The sequence below is a fragment of the Monopterus albus genome, unplaced genomic scaffold, assembly GCF_001952655.1.
Source record: "Monopterus albus unplaced genomic scaffold, M_albus_1.0 scaffold220.1, whole genome shotgun sequence".
Classification (NCBI taxonomy): Eukaryota; Metazoa; Chordata; class Actinopteri; order Synbranchiformes; family Synbranchidae; genus Monopterus; species Monopterus albus.
The window spans coordinates 39837-54862 of NW_018128100.1; the positions used below are offsets into that span (position 1 = coordinate 39837).

The 15026-nt window shown below is 43.4% G+C and overlaps 1 long non-coding RNA gene across 2 annotated transcripts in view; it reads right to left on the reverse strand.

Annotated features, from left to right (window-relative positions):
- Positions 1-1525: 1525 nt before the first annotated feature.
- LOC109971309 (uncharacterized) overlaps positions 1526-15026 on the reverse strand; it is a 29854-nt gene continuing 16353 nt past the window's right edge. For both annotated transcript variants that reach the window (XR_002276531.1, XR_002276530.1), the window contains 2 exons: positions 2677-2771; positions 1526-2587 (listed from right to left, as the gene is read on the reverse strand). This is a non-coding gene — a long non-coding RNA (uncharacterized LOC109971309). The remainder of the gene's footprint in view (positions 2588-2676; positions 2772-15026) is intronic.

Here is a 15026-nt window from a genome sequence, read left to right on the forward strand (position 1 = left end):
AAGAGAGCTCAGTGAATGGTGTGAACAACTGGGCCGATGAAGGGTGAAGCCTCGTGTCTGATTGGCTGTTTGTGCTCTGTTCAACTTTCAGTGTGTATGAAGCTCAGTCAGGTGATCCTCAGACCAATGACAGCCAACGTTAGCAGGACAAAAAGACCAGAGGAGGTCGATTTATCTGCAGCCTCTAACAGTACGATGCTACTCTGTCTTCACGGACAAAGACTAGTTAGCATAAGAGCACATATGTCACTGGACGGTGGATCGAAGGGCGGATTAGCCAAAGCCAGTGTCGAAGTCTCACCAGCCCCGTACAGTATAGTCAGAAACCAAACAACACACCCGAAACCTGAAGATAAAGCACTGCAGGAAAAAGGTTTGACAATTTCTGTTCCTCATTAGGCGTCCAAACAAGTATGAACCCAATAAGAGGCTGTGTCCTGGAGAACAGAAAAACGGTCATCCTCCACCTCTAGATGTAGGAGCCACACTGGAAGGAACATAGCCCTGCAGTCTGGGAGGAAACTGGGCCGTGTGACCATCACACACGACCTGGTTGTTATTCTCGTGCGCACATGTGGCTCACGTTTCAGTTACGTCCAGGCATCTGTGGTAGTTTAGGAGCTCAGTGGTGTTCACACCGGAGCCGGGTACACAGCACTGACACACATGGATGTGAAGCAGCAACACAACAAGGTCAGCTGTGACTGAAACATCAGAGCTGAGCGTTGAGGCCTGAGAGATGAATCTCAGTGTCAGTCTGTTGATCGTCTCCTTTGGCACAGACTGAAATATCTCACCCGATATTTGATTGCACTCTTTTGTCCAAAAGAGCAGAAAAACAGTAACCACACACTCCATGACCCAAGCAAACCCAGGGGATGGCAGAGCTTGGAGACGTCAGGGTAAAGCAGACTATACACAGCCGCCCACGTACTGCGATTTGCGTCATGATCCACTCTACGGCCATCAGCGCACGTCAACTGCCAACGACGAGCCTCCCACAGTAAAAATGCAACGTGATCTTCAGTGTCAAAACCTGAGCTTCAGTTTGATCTGTCATCCCATCCACATCTGAACTCCTTTGAAACAGATGAAGACGGCATTGCAGAAAAGGTCTTGTCGAAGGAATATCAGGTTGAGGTACGGCGAGGAAACACCTGGAGGGGGTTCTCTTCAAAATAAGATGTCATACATAATGGAGTGTGTGTGCTGTTCCTGACAGGCCAATGCACTGATGGCTTCTGAATCAGTACAGCTAAGAGACAAAGCAGCACAGCATTCCTAGACGACTGTGGTTCAGTGGGTAGAGCGGTCGACTCCCAACCAGAGGGCTGGAGGTTCGAATCTCGGTGCCTGCAGTCTACATGTCGACGTGTCCTTGGGCAAGACACTGAATCCCCAAGTTGCCCTCAATGGTTAGAGCCATCGGTGTGAGTTGGCGCAGCAGATGGCTGCCTCGGTTCTGTACCGGAAGCAAATTCCTTGTGTGTGACATACCGGGCCAAATAAAGGTGATTATCCTAGACCGATTTTATACAGTATCTCATTTTACAGCCTCAGAAAAAGGATGTGCAAATAGCAAATAACAGTCTTTTGATGCATAAATCAGGAGGAATTAATGGGAGCGCTGAGGGGGCACCAACAGAAACAGTAAGAAAACAGACTGAGATCAAACTGATGACAGAACAAACTTCATCACGTCTCTGCCCGGTTTGATTTCCCATGTTATTAGCAGACTTTAACAGAGCCCTGTGATGTTCAGCAAAAAGCCTTTATGTGTTCGTTCCTCATTTCCCACTTCTAATGTCGACAGCAGAGCAACAGTCATCATGGAAACACTACTTATTATCAGACAGTCATTCCCCTCTCCAGGGCAATGGCATTTCTGACGATGAAATTTAGTAAATTAAGACACAAACGCTAGAAATGAGATGTTTTGTTAGGAAACCGGGGTTTCTGTAAGTCGATAAAGTATTTTTTATACCCCACACAATAACATTTAACTAGTTTTTAATGAACATGAGGTGGGAAAACATTCATTATTATAGTATTCTAGTACTTCTCATCAACTGTTCCTAACAATTTAACCAATTAAATTAACATGACTTAGACCAGGATAAGTAAGATAAAGCAGACGGAGGGAATCTGGTTCCAGCTTCTGTTTCATGACTGTGAGCCGAGTGTTTTTTACACAAACCTGAACGTCACTGCAGACCAGATCAGACGTCTCTTCACTCAACAGCATCTTTATTTTATTCTTCTTACTCTCCGTCCATGACAGAGTTACACACAGTAACACCGCTTCTCTCTCTGTTTATGTTCAGTGTGAGCACAGCTGTTGATGTTGTGGCTGAGCACGACGATGGAAATGCAGTGTGAAATAACACAAAGTACAAGAGCTGAAATGCAGGTTTTTTTTTTTGTTTTTTTTTTAAGAACTCGCTGCAAACAACTTGCTGCGAGGCGTTGCTGATGAACCTCTAAGGAATTAAACGGCAGTGAACAGAGTACAAGTGTGAGATGTTTTGGTTATTTCAGCGACATCCATCTTCAAAACGCCTCTCCTCAGGTCAGACAGAACGGGAAGCTGTGTAGGCAGAGAAATTAATACAGACGTAAAGTAAACGTCTTGGGTGAACATTTTGACAACGAGGAGGAAGAAAGAGCATTATTCACCATTTTCCCTGTCCCGTATTGTTTCCCAGATGGCCTGGAAGTCTGAACCAGTGATTTGCTTCTTGCACACCTACTTTTGTGACCTTGAGGCTGGGCTGCAAATGACAGCAGAAAGTTACAGTGGGAGGAGGAGGAGGAGGAGGAGGACGAGTAGGAGAAATTATTTCTCTTCAAAAGGAGAAGCAGGAGTGGGACTGCAGAGATGACAGAATGATGCTGGAGATGAAAAAGTCGAGTTTATAGAGGTAAAAACAGAAAGCCTTTATGCAAATGTGTTGCAATAGTTTCTTGGTAATATTTGAGCTTCAGTCCAGACGACAAAAGCCAGATGGTTTAGCTTGTGTGAAATGGTTTTGAGATGCCTTGTGAAATGTTCCCAGCATGCTCAGAAACCCAGAGCTACTTCAACCATGACATGATTAATAACCCTGCACTTAAAATAGGCTTCAACAATTATAGGAGATGGATAGAAGAAGTGCTGTTTCTGAGTCAGAAACACTCTAATTACAGAGTACAAAGAAGGTGGAAGGATTTGTGTTGGTGGGATCTGTGCAGAGACATAAGACATATTATAAGAAAGCAACTTCCACCTGTGCAAACGCCACACAGAGCACTTAACAGGAAGCACTTTTTCACACTGGTTTGAAAGTCGACTTCTTGGTCACAGAGACCAGAGTTGGTCTGAAAGGAAGTGAATGCAGGACTCCCCTGTTAGGAGCACACAAACAAACAGCTGTAAAAAAAAAACAAAAACAAAAAGGACAAAACTATTTTAAATGACTTGTTTCACTGGAATGCGAACTGATTTAGTTGGACTCTTTCAGAATGAGGCCGTGAAATCCTGCACACGGTCAGAGCTACACTTTCTGAAAAAGCAACTTTTAACAACCTGAGACAACACTTTGACTGAAGCTGCAGTTCCAAGGCCCAACACAATAATCTAGTCATAAGGTCCCACAGGTCACACTGCAGGTCAGGACTCAAATCAAGATTAATTAATTAAGATTAACCAAGTAATAATTCTGTGAGACTGTGGTGCTTTTTCTTTTTCCTGTGGAGGCTGTGGCTCAGAGCATCCATGGAAGCTCAGATGCATGAGTCTAAATTAAAAGCCGTTTTGTGAGCAGCAGCTCACAGCTATGGATTGGTCGTTGGTGTTTGCTCGAGCTGATGTTTAGTCGCAGCTGTGGCAGGATGTAAATCTCACAGTTTGTTCACTAAATTTAAATGAAACAGTTTATCTTGTGTGCATCCCCTGCAGAAACATGAGGGGTAAAAATTAACTTTACTCCAGAGCGTATCCTGTGATACTACATTTATGTTTAATTGACAGATAAAAGTGGGAAGGACACACAGCGTGTTTATCCTCTGCATCCATCTGCACGGCGGAGGAGACTGTTTGATGCTGCTGACTGAGTGTGACACAGATAATGTGGTTATCAGGCTGCCTAGCAACCTCTCTGCAGGGGACACACCGACAAGAGGCCTCTAATAAATATACTACTTAATTTGAAAGAAATCTGTGTTCAGTTCAGTCCGAGTGCTCGGAAACAGGTCTGGCACTTAGTTCACCGACACTGCAGCTGGAATAATACGCCACAATATATATTCGTGTGAATTTGCGTTAGTGAAGTGAACAGATCCGATACTTGTGCATTCGTGGGGCAGTGAGACATGATCAATCTTTTAATATCACAGAAGAAACCAGTGATTGTGCACACTCAATTGTACTGACTTTATGTACTAACCACACTCCAGTCAGAGACACTGACCGTCACACAGCTGGATTCTCACTAGGTTTCTGAGCATCCACGAAGGTTTCAGTCAGCGATTTGCTGACATCAGTAGGTATAACTCACAGCCAGTATCTGAGTGTTTCCATCTGATCTCTTCATTTAGTAAGAAACCAGCTCAAAAAACAGACCGAATGAAGCTTCCTTTCTGGTTTGTTTTCAGATTGTAAAAACAGCGCAGGTGCAAAAATGACTGGACGCTCCCAAGATGAAACAAAGCAAACTGCCAACACTCGCAGTTCACAGGCAGAATGAGACAATGAGCAGCGTGAGTACACCATAAGTTGTCAACTTTCAGCTGATCGACTAATCGCTTCAGCTCTAGTCAAAAGTCAAACAGGCCACGGCTACAAATAAGTGTCATATCAGTGACCACCGGATTCAGAGGTACACCCAGAATTAGCCACATGTTCTTCACTCATGTCCCAAATTTCAGAATCAGATATAAACATTTCCTGAAAGAAGAAAATGAGATTTCTGGGTCTGTTTGTGTCATTATTCAAAGTGAGAGCGTGTCTGCAACTTTGATCCATCTATTCTCCGCCGAGATGTCTGAAGAGGCCCTCAGGAGCTGTCGAGTTGTTTCCACTTATCACTCAAACAGCCAATCACACGGAGAGACATGGCTGAACAGTCTCAGAGACACACGAGGCTGCAGAACACACCCTGCTGATGATTAAAATCCCCTCCAGAAACCGAGCAGCACATTGATTCCTTTGACTAAATATATGACACACATGCCAATGTTTCCCCACAATCCTGAAGTATCCTCTTAAAACTTTTCTTCGACATTCATTGAAGTAAAAAAAAAACAGAAGGAAGCTATGCAGGAGGGTAATTAGCTCCCTAGTTACCCCTCTGTAGCTCAACAATGATCCACAGGCATATTATACACTGTGCTGTGACACTCCGAGCAGTGTAGGGGTCTGACTATAGGTTTGAGGTGTAATTAGGAGCCAAACACACAGAGACACCCATGGAGTCATCGACTGTCACAAACTACCGTCCATGTGAAGCTGTAGCAAGCAGGGAGCTAATGCAGAATCCAATTAAAATGAAGCCAAACCTGCAGCTAAACAGAGAAGTTTGTGTGTTGGGATGCAGCTCTGCATGTGGACATCATCTAATGAATTATCTTACATTCATTTTCTCCATTCGTTGGTTATTTATCCCATAGATGTCAGCCAAAAATGAATCATTTCCAATGATCCAAGGTCACGTCTGCAAAAGTTTCATCTTCCAAAACTCAAGACAAGACTTCATTAGATGTCACCTTTGGCTCATGGCAGTTGTGATGGCAATTTTTGTTATATTATTTGCTCCAGAACACACATATAACCAAGAAAATAATCAGATTATCTGAGCTAAAATCATCATTATTTAGCCTAGAGCTGGATTTTTTTATTTTAATAATGTTATCTCTACCCTGGTACACATTTCTCTGCTGCAAGATCTCTGAATTTCACATTTTCCTCAGCAGACCGATTATGAATTTAAAAGCAGTGTGGTTCCCAGAGGATGACTCAGAACTCCAGTGAAATCTCAGGTCAGAGGTGGAAAAGAGGCTGAAGGACGACACAAAGCCACAGTTCCTTCCACATTATGCATCCTGGTGTAGCCCCCGGAAGACCACATCCTAACCATAAGCTCCATTTTTCAAAGCCCATTGTGAACTTCAAAAGGCCTTTTCTTTTATTTTTCACAGCTGTGACCTGTGAAGGAGGTCTGAGATTTTGTCCAGATTTCATAGTTCAGACGCTCAGGAGAACAGGCAGCAGTGCCCTGGTGATCAGCTGCAGATGCCATCTCCTCGGCCAGAACAACAGCAGAATAATATTGAGTCAAGAGGCTAGGATGAGTTTTACACTTCGTGCCTGACACATATGGAGGAGCGCAGATCAAACTGACTGATATATATGCAGTGAGGGCTCCAGAGAACTCCAAGTACAACATCCAACCCAATGCTAAACAATTCTGTACTAACACTTTTTAAATGTTATTAGTTACACCTACGTTTCAAAAGGTCTGTTGTAAGAGAGATCTGTAACACAGAGAAAGTGTGACAATGGAAACACCTGAAAAGTCTGTAAAACAAATTAAAGATACTCAACAACATGTCTTTTCAGCCACTAGAGGGCCTACTGAGATCCTGTTTCATAACAACAACATAAACTATGGATGTCTGGTTGGGACAAACTGCAAAATGCAGCCTGCAGTCTGAAGCTAGCGTTAGCTGGCTAACAGTAGATGTGTCCGTCCAGTAGAATGCTCTGGTTACTGCTGACGTGACACAAAGCACTGATGTTACACAAAGCTCCAGTTCCTCCCAGATTAAAATCATAACAACTAAACACAAAGGTAAAGTCCTGACCATGCTAGGTGGCTAATGCTACCAAAACAAACTGTTAGCTTTAGATGCTAACATAGCCAGAAGGATGAGACACCACGTCCTGTCCCACTGTCACTGGGGTTAGCAGACAATGGGGAGAATCTGAGTTAATGCACATTTAAAGGCCTTTGAGGTTCTTCTACATTGTATCAAAGTCACTTTACAACCTGGAGTTTAATGTAATTTAGGGCTTTTTAGTGATCTGCAAACTCTGATCAAGACAAAAGGGACAAACATGCTTTTATACCCATTAGACATCAGACACAATAAGAAAGAGCAAGAGGAAAATAATAGTGATAATAAAACAGTCTCAGAGGTAGAGACTTGTCCTCAGTCTTTATCTCCGAGACGGACTTCCTGTCTTACTGGGTGCCGACAGCAGTGAGGTCCACCAGGAGTAGCCAGCGACTCAGTGCAGATGTTACAGTCCCATATTCAAAGCTACGCTCTGATTGATTGCAATTTCCTGCCCCACTGATGACAGGCTGTCTGGTCCAGTAGGCTGTATCAGGCTCAAAAAGGGTCTGCAGCACACGCCGGTACAGACGAATGCTCAAGAGTTAAAACAAGGTACTCCCTTAACGTCCACGAACCAAGAGGATGACTACCGACATGACTGGGTGCTGCACCGTTCTGGATCTGTTGGCTGAACTCGTTTTTGTGATAATCTTTGGCACAAGTTTGTGATGCTAAAGCTGGGAACAAGCCTACAAAGACTACACACCTCACACATAAAGGATGTTCTCCATCAACATTAATTTTCTCTACTCCTGACAGTTAAGGATAATAATAAGGATAATCACCTTTATTGGTCAAGTATGTTACACACAAGGAATTTGTTTCCGGTACAGAACTGAGGCAGCCATCTGTGGCACCAACTCAATCGATGGCAACAGGGGGGTTCATTGTCTTGCCCAAGGACACTTCGACATGTGGACTGGAGGCACAGAGATTCGAACCTTCAACCTTCTGATTGGGAGACGACTGCTCTACCCACCAAACCTCTGTCGACTCCCCGTTAGAAAGGAGGTAAAACCAAGGATTATTACTTCCACCAAGGAAGTTGTGTTTTTACCACGTCTGATTGTTGGTTTGTTCACAGCTGAAAAAAGTAATGAATGGAATGTTTTGCAGAACAATTCACTAGATTTTGGTGCTGATCTGGTTCATGGAACTTTAAAGATCCGTCACCAATGTGACATAGGGCCAGTACATTCGTTTCCAACTCCAGACACAACACTTGGACAAATAGTGCAAAGCAACATGGCCATAAGATCGACCACACACCAAATTCTGATCTGGATCCAAGTCATATTCCTGATCCAGAATGTTCACATGGAAAACTGGCTCTTGTGAGACAACAAATAATGGTACAGACTTTGTAAACTATGATGAGGGTCACACTATCATGGGAATATCGCATTTAGGTGGAATGGCATTATGGGCGGAGGTTTGCACTCCGAGTGCTGTCTAGTTTTTATTATCAATTCATTTGTTGCTAATTTTCCACAAATAATCTACCCTTTACTCTGCAAGATGCAAATAAATAAATAAATCCAAATGGCAATGTTAGGTATCCTGCTTGAAAAGTGACTAAAATGAGAATACACTGCTCCAGATTGACGTTACTCATCTAATACTGTGCTAATTCCCTGGCACTAGCTTTTCCCCTCCTCTCTTTTTATTTAGGGTACATCTCAATTCAGATAATTTGTTCAAATTACCAGCAGATCAATGAGCATGATTAAAAAAAAACACGATGAAGCTTCAGGGAGCTTCTCATCCAAGGCTGTAATTGAAAGCTGAGATTTTCCAAAGGGAAATACTACAACAGCCTTGTTTTGATCAGATCTCACACACATACAATGCCGTGTGCACAGATGCACATAAATGAACACACTGAATAAAAACACACAACTCACTCCAACTGCTGGTTGCCTTGGAGATGAAGAGACTTTTCCTGTCTCTCGCCTCTGCAGTCTGAATCGAAAAGGACAACAGTCAGTCACTCAAATGGACAAAAGTGAACTCAGATTGGTCATGGACTCTGCTGCAGCCTAATGAAGCTGCCTGTAACGTATTCCTGACAACAAAACTATCGCTAGCTCTTCAGTACAAATGTAAAGTGAAGATCAGGGCAAACTGGGATGAACTTTACAAGTTTAAAAGATAGGAATACTGAGATGTATTATATAAATGACACTAACCCTCAAAGCTTTGGGCCACATTTGGTCGTGCAAATGTTTAATATGAAATCTTTCTGAAAGGCCAAAGTTATTACCCGTCTGACAGTACAGGTGTATGTGCTGTAGCCTGTGAGTGCATTTGGTTTGTTGTGTCCAGAACTTTGCCAGGTCGGCTCCAGAGCCCGACTCTAAATGAGACACTGTCCTCCAGTTAAAAACACCCACACAGGTCGCCTGTGCAAGTAGCTTCTTACAGTGTGTCGTTATGGTTTATTGTTAGATGACCTACAGTGTCTGCAGTAATTATGACAGGAGAAAAGCAGGAAGTCAGTAGATGTAGTATAAAAAGGAGGCTGGGGCAGATGGATGGGTCAACAAAACACAGGACTTTGACACGTTGTGCTGTCCCACAGTTAATGTTCCTTTCATCCAGGACCATTTCATAACTTTACCTGCATATTTATTATTGTAACTATGACAATGAAAGCCCTCTAACTTTATGGAGGTGCTTGTTTGAACCCAGACCATAATCTTTCCTCAAATCTAATCAAGTTGTTTTTGATTCTTAACCCAAACAAAACTGTGATGTTCTACCAGGATGACAAAGCACATCTGCTGCTAGTACGCTCCCAGAGGTCGTATCTGAGGACAAACAACCTGCATGGTCATTTATGTTGGAGGGCACGTTACTCTGAATGAAGGCAGACTGTGGATTTGTGGTCTCAACATAATAATCAGCATGTTAAGTTTGGACATGCCTTAGCCTTTGTGTGAAGGCATGTCCAAACTTAACTTAGTTTACTGCTCAACCCCTCGTGTCAAAGAGCAAAAAAGCATTTGTCCAGGATAAAAGGGCCAATTTGCACATGTGCACTTCTGGACCATGTGTAGGACTCTGCTTTCCTTCCTGTCTTTCATCTTTTGTTGCTCGGAGGAGGCTCTGACCTGGCAGCTCTTTCCCCTTGGGAGGCAGAGTTATGGAGGACTTTTCTCCCCCTCATTAGGCATATTATACACATAAAACCACCCATCCATAATGAGTAACTGCATGCATAAAAACCAGCACCTACCAGCCCAGAGAGCACACACATTATGATTTGAATGCTGCAGAGAACAGAGGAGACAAGAAACTACTGCAACAATCTATCACAGTTTCTCAGTAATTCAGGAGCTCAGGGGACACGTGCTGTCATGGAAAACCTGCAGCCAATCATTTATGGTTAACACCGTCTTAGTGGGAGACGAGAGCAGAGACATCTCCCTGCTCCGTGAGAGATTCATTTAAAAGTGCACCGAGCATGATCTGTACCACCTAGAGGCACAAGTGACCATACATTTATTAATGTCCACAGCTGATCAGTGCGTTGATCACTTACTTTGAACCCAGGACCGTTTTTTGCTCCTGTTCACTACTGGATAACTTGCGATGATTTGGCCTCAGCTGTTCTACCTTTAGTTGTTTGAGTTATGGTTTGGACTTGCTTCCTGTTTGGTGCTTTTATTTTGGTTTGATTTGCTGGTTCCCGTGTCACCTCGCCTGCCCCAGCTTTACCCTGGTTTCTAATCACTACCCCCTTTTGTTTCTTGTCAGCCCTGGAGGTCATTTACCAGGCTCTTTGGCTTTTGTATTATTTTCCAGGTTCTCTGACCCCTCAAGCTCTACTTTATTGTGCTTCTGTTTCAGTTTGGGCTGTCAGGCTGAACACCCTGTTACCTCTGTGTTTCTTTCCCTGATCACATTAAATCTTTTTATTACACCAAACACCTGTCTGTGTCTGCATTTTGAGTCCCATCCCTACAGACCTAATGGTTTGCTTATTTGCTCGTACACTATATTGCCAAAAGTATTCACTCATCCATCCAAATGATTGAGTTCAGGTGTTCCAGCCACTTCCATGGTTACAGGTGTATATAATCAAGCACCTAGGCATGCAAACCGCTTCTACAAACATTTGTGAAAGAATGGGTCGCTCTCAGGAGCTCAGTGAACTCCAGCGTGGTACCATGATAGGATGCCACCTGTGCAATAAGTCCAGTCGTGAAATTTCCTCACTACTAAATATTCCACAGTCAACTGTTAGTGGTATTATAACAAAGTGGAAGTGATTGCGAATGACAGCAACTCAGCCACGAAGTGGTAGGCCACGTAAAATCACAGAGCGGGGTCAACAGATACTGAGACACATAGTACACAGAGGTCGCCAACTTTCTGCAGAGTCAATAGCTACAGACCTCCAAACTTCATGTGGCCTTCAGATTAGCTCAAGAACAATGCGTAGAGAGCTTCATGGAATGGGGTTCCATGGTCGAGCAGCTGCATCCAAGTCTTACATCACCAAGTGCAATGCAAAGCATCAAGGTTTTGAACAGACAGTAAACACAAACTATTTATAAAAAGTAATATTTTAAATCGCAAACTAAGCTAAGCGTGTCATGCCAACTTTCAATATTAGGCTTGTTTTGATACTCGGTGCTACAGACACATTTCAGATGAGGTTTAATAACCCTAAAGCTGCAGCGTCCTCCGGGCCTGTGGCTGTACTGATCGGCTCAGGAAAAAAAAAAAACTTTAGTTAATAAGGCAGACGCAACAGTTACTGTTAGGTGACCAGCAGGTTCTTATTTATTTATTTCAGTACATACGGTTGGGGTCTGACATCAACACAAATGACACTGTAAACCTGGATGTAAAGTAACTCTTGCAGCTGGTGTTAGGGAGCAGAAGCACTGACTGTCGCTGTGACGCCTGGAGGCGGTGGGCTGAGTTTGACTGATGTGCGAATCAGTACAGCCAGACATAGAAACCTCTGTCAGACTTAAAAATATCAAAACTGCAATTAGTGTATGCGCTTTTTTTTTTTTGCCCCCTGATGAGATCCCACTGCTAAAGGACTGGGATGTGACGTCCGTGTGCATGCAGGGAAGTCATGCTTAAGACAGAACCAGTGAAGCTCAAAACTAAACTGGACCTTTCAAGCAGCTGAACAGCTCGAGATGCTGTGGGAAGAAAGGAGACAATTATATCTAATATGTGAACAGAGAATGAAGTGAACCAAGTGGACTGCCTGATTTAACCTTCAGATCTGACTCTGTGTACACAGGCACCTCCAGCAAAATTTCTGCAAACCATCCAGTCTTTTCTTTTAGGTGCGTAGGATCAAGTAATCAGTACTGCAGACAAAAACAAGGCTGATCCCACACACTGCTCATCACTTGTCCTCACTTTACTGTCGATGTTTTGGCCGTCACCAGGAAAAACCAAACAGTAAGTTCCATGGTTCTGTTTGATTTTTTTCCTGATGAAGGTCTGTGCACCAAATGATGTGTACACAGGCACTTGAGATTTTTAGGACAAGAGGCAAATGTACAAACTGGCTGAAGCAGACATACTGGGATTGGTGTATTTCACATCAATATTTACTGACATCAATTAAGAAGAGTACAATTCTACATACACTTTATTTTCCAAAACTATGTCAGTAAAAAAAACAAAACAAACAAATTTACTTCAAACTACACAAAGTGAATACCTCTAACACACTGTAATCAGACATTTGGACTCTAAAACTGCAGTACTGCTCAGGCCACATTACAACAGTCAGCAGAGACGGAGCGTGAAGCTTGTTCCCTCATTCAGGACTCAAAAGGTGTTTCTGGACCAGAGGAACTTTTTCATAGTTTACACAACAATTGGACAAAGTGCCCCTTTTTGTGTGTCTGCACCGGAGGAACTGAGAACAATGACTGTTCCTAGAACGCTGTTCTGAGGGGCTTTTTTAGCTCCTGCCTCAGGGTAGCTAGTCTCCAAGCACAATAGGAACCACAAGTGACATACATGTTGTGAGCCTGTTGGCTAACAGTCAGCCAGTTTTTAGCCTACTGTCAAATGCAAACAGAAAAAAAGCCTGTGAAGGTTTGTAGTTCGTAGGGGAGCCCCCCAGTGGGGTACTGCCTAGAACCAAGTCCCCAGAACGGTTTGGTCTGGAAGTGCCCACAGTATTTACTTTCCCTGAGGAATCACTGGAACCACATCAGTCCCTATTGGCCTTTTTCTAACACCTGCCACCTGTTTCCTCCTGGTACAGTAAAAACTGAGACAATCCTGTAATGTCATATTTCTACCATCTAACCCCACAAACCAACCACAGTTATCACTGACAACCACTGAGACTGGAGGGAAAGAAAGTGGGCTGTGAAAACAAACCTGAGATGATTTGTATGTTTCAGACAAGTAGTGACAGACAACTTTGTGAGCTAATGGGCCTTCGCGGCAGGAGCTGTTGACCGACTCTCAGAGAGGTATTGCTGTACAAATGTCTCAATTAGCCTAGCTTGTGCACCGAGAAATGTCAAAGCATGATGGACTCTGTAATGAGCTTGAAAAGCCCAAAGCCCTGCAGTGAGCAGACAGATTCATCATAACTGATGAGCTGATTTCCTAAATGCAGTGAGAGAAGGAAACGTGTGTAGAAGGTGGCTTGATTAAAGACAAAAAAAAAAAAAACAGTAGGCGATGAAGAGAAACTTGGAGTTAGTCCAGCTGACAAACTATCTATGATGACACTGTTGTTTTCTCTGCTGTGAACACAACATCAACAATACTGTAACTTCCTTGAGTGTTGTCATGTTTCTGTTTGTGCACAAGCAGAAGTTCACAAGAAAGAGATTCCAGTCAATTTCAGCTACAATAATCAGGCCCCAATCTGCCCCCTAGGGGGTCTAATGTCTAATCCTCCAGATAAACACATAGTAGGCAGGTACGGCTGCATCCACATCCAAGACCTGATGTGTCTGCAGCAGTGTGAACAGACCAGACCAGATCTGGGCCACCTGTGTATGTGCTCCTAGACCTGATTCCTCTCCGACCTCTGACTGTGCGAGCGCTGTCAGAATGGTCAGATCAGAATCCATGTGGTGGTTTTAACATCTCCTCCTCTGCACATACAGCCCCTCACAGACCGGTAACAATAAACATAGAGCGCGCCGACAGCGACGGGGTCAGTGAAGAGACCAGGAGGTTTCACATGTGGTGGACGTTTATGGAGAAGCGTCTGATCAGGCCAAACTGGAAGGAACATATTGCAACCCAGTGGTTTGGGAGGAAACTGGGCCATTTGACTGTTGCACACATGACCTGGTTGTTATTCTTGTGCGCACGTGGCTCACATTTTAGTTACATTAGTACATGTGCGGCAGTTTAGGAGCTCAGCGGTGCCGGGTACACGGCACTGACACACACGGACGGGAAGCAGCGACACAAACAGATCAGAGCTGAGTGTTAAAGGCCTGAGATGTGGACGCAGCCAAAATGAACAATGATGCTGGTGTCACGGTTGTATAAAGTCATAAGGCATTCTCGACTATTTGATAAAAACTAAAATAAAAATCATGACCATTCCCAACAGCTTTGTGCTGTTGGTCAGACATTAGCAACAATATAGATCTTAGGCTCTGACAATTAACAGAGTTAAATTGAAATTATTTAAACAAAAAGGAAAATTAACTGACATCAGCAGCTGATTACCTGAGGGTTCAATATAAAAAAAATGCAAAGCAGGGCAACACTGCAAGGCTCCCGTGATTAAAAATAAAGAATTCAATACAAACAAATTTGGTTATAAGATAATTATCACAGCCTCCCCTGTAGTCTCAACTCCTACATTCTGAATAACAAACCAGCAAATGAATAAATAAAAAATAATGGAAAAAACATATGTTGTTGTCCACACTTCTCAAACTAAACAAACAAGCTTTGGTGCAACCACCAACCTTATTTAGTGATTTCATGGTCTGTGCCAGGAGGAACAGTCCCCTTTTGTGTTACTGTGCCCTCACACACACTCTTGTGCTGTGCTCCCAAGCAGCTGTTTTTACTCTCCAAGTCTAATTTATGTATCTGCAAACATTGTTGTTGCTCCGTTAGCCTCCAGGGCCACTGCACACAATGTCAGGGAATACTAATAGCATGCAAATCCTTTAAAT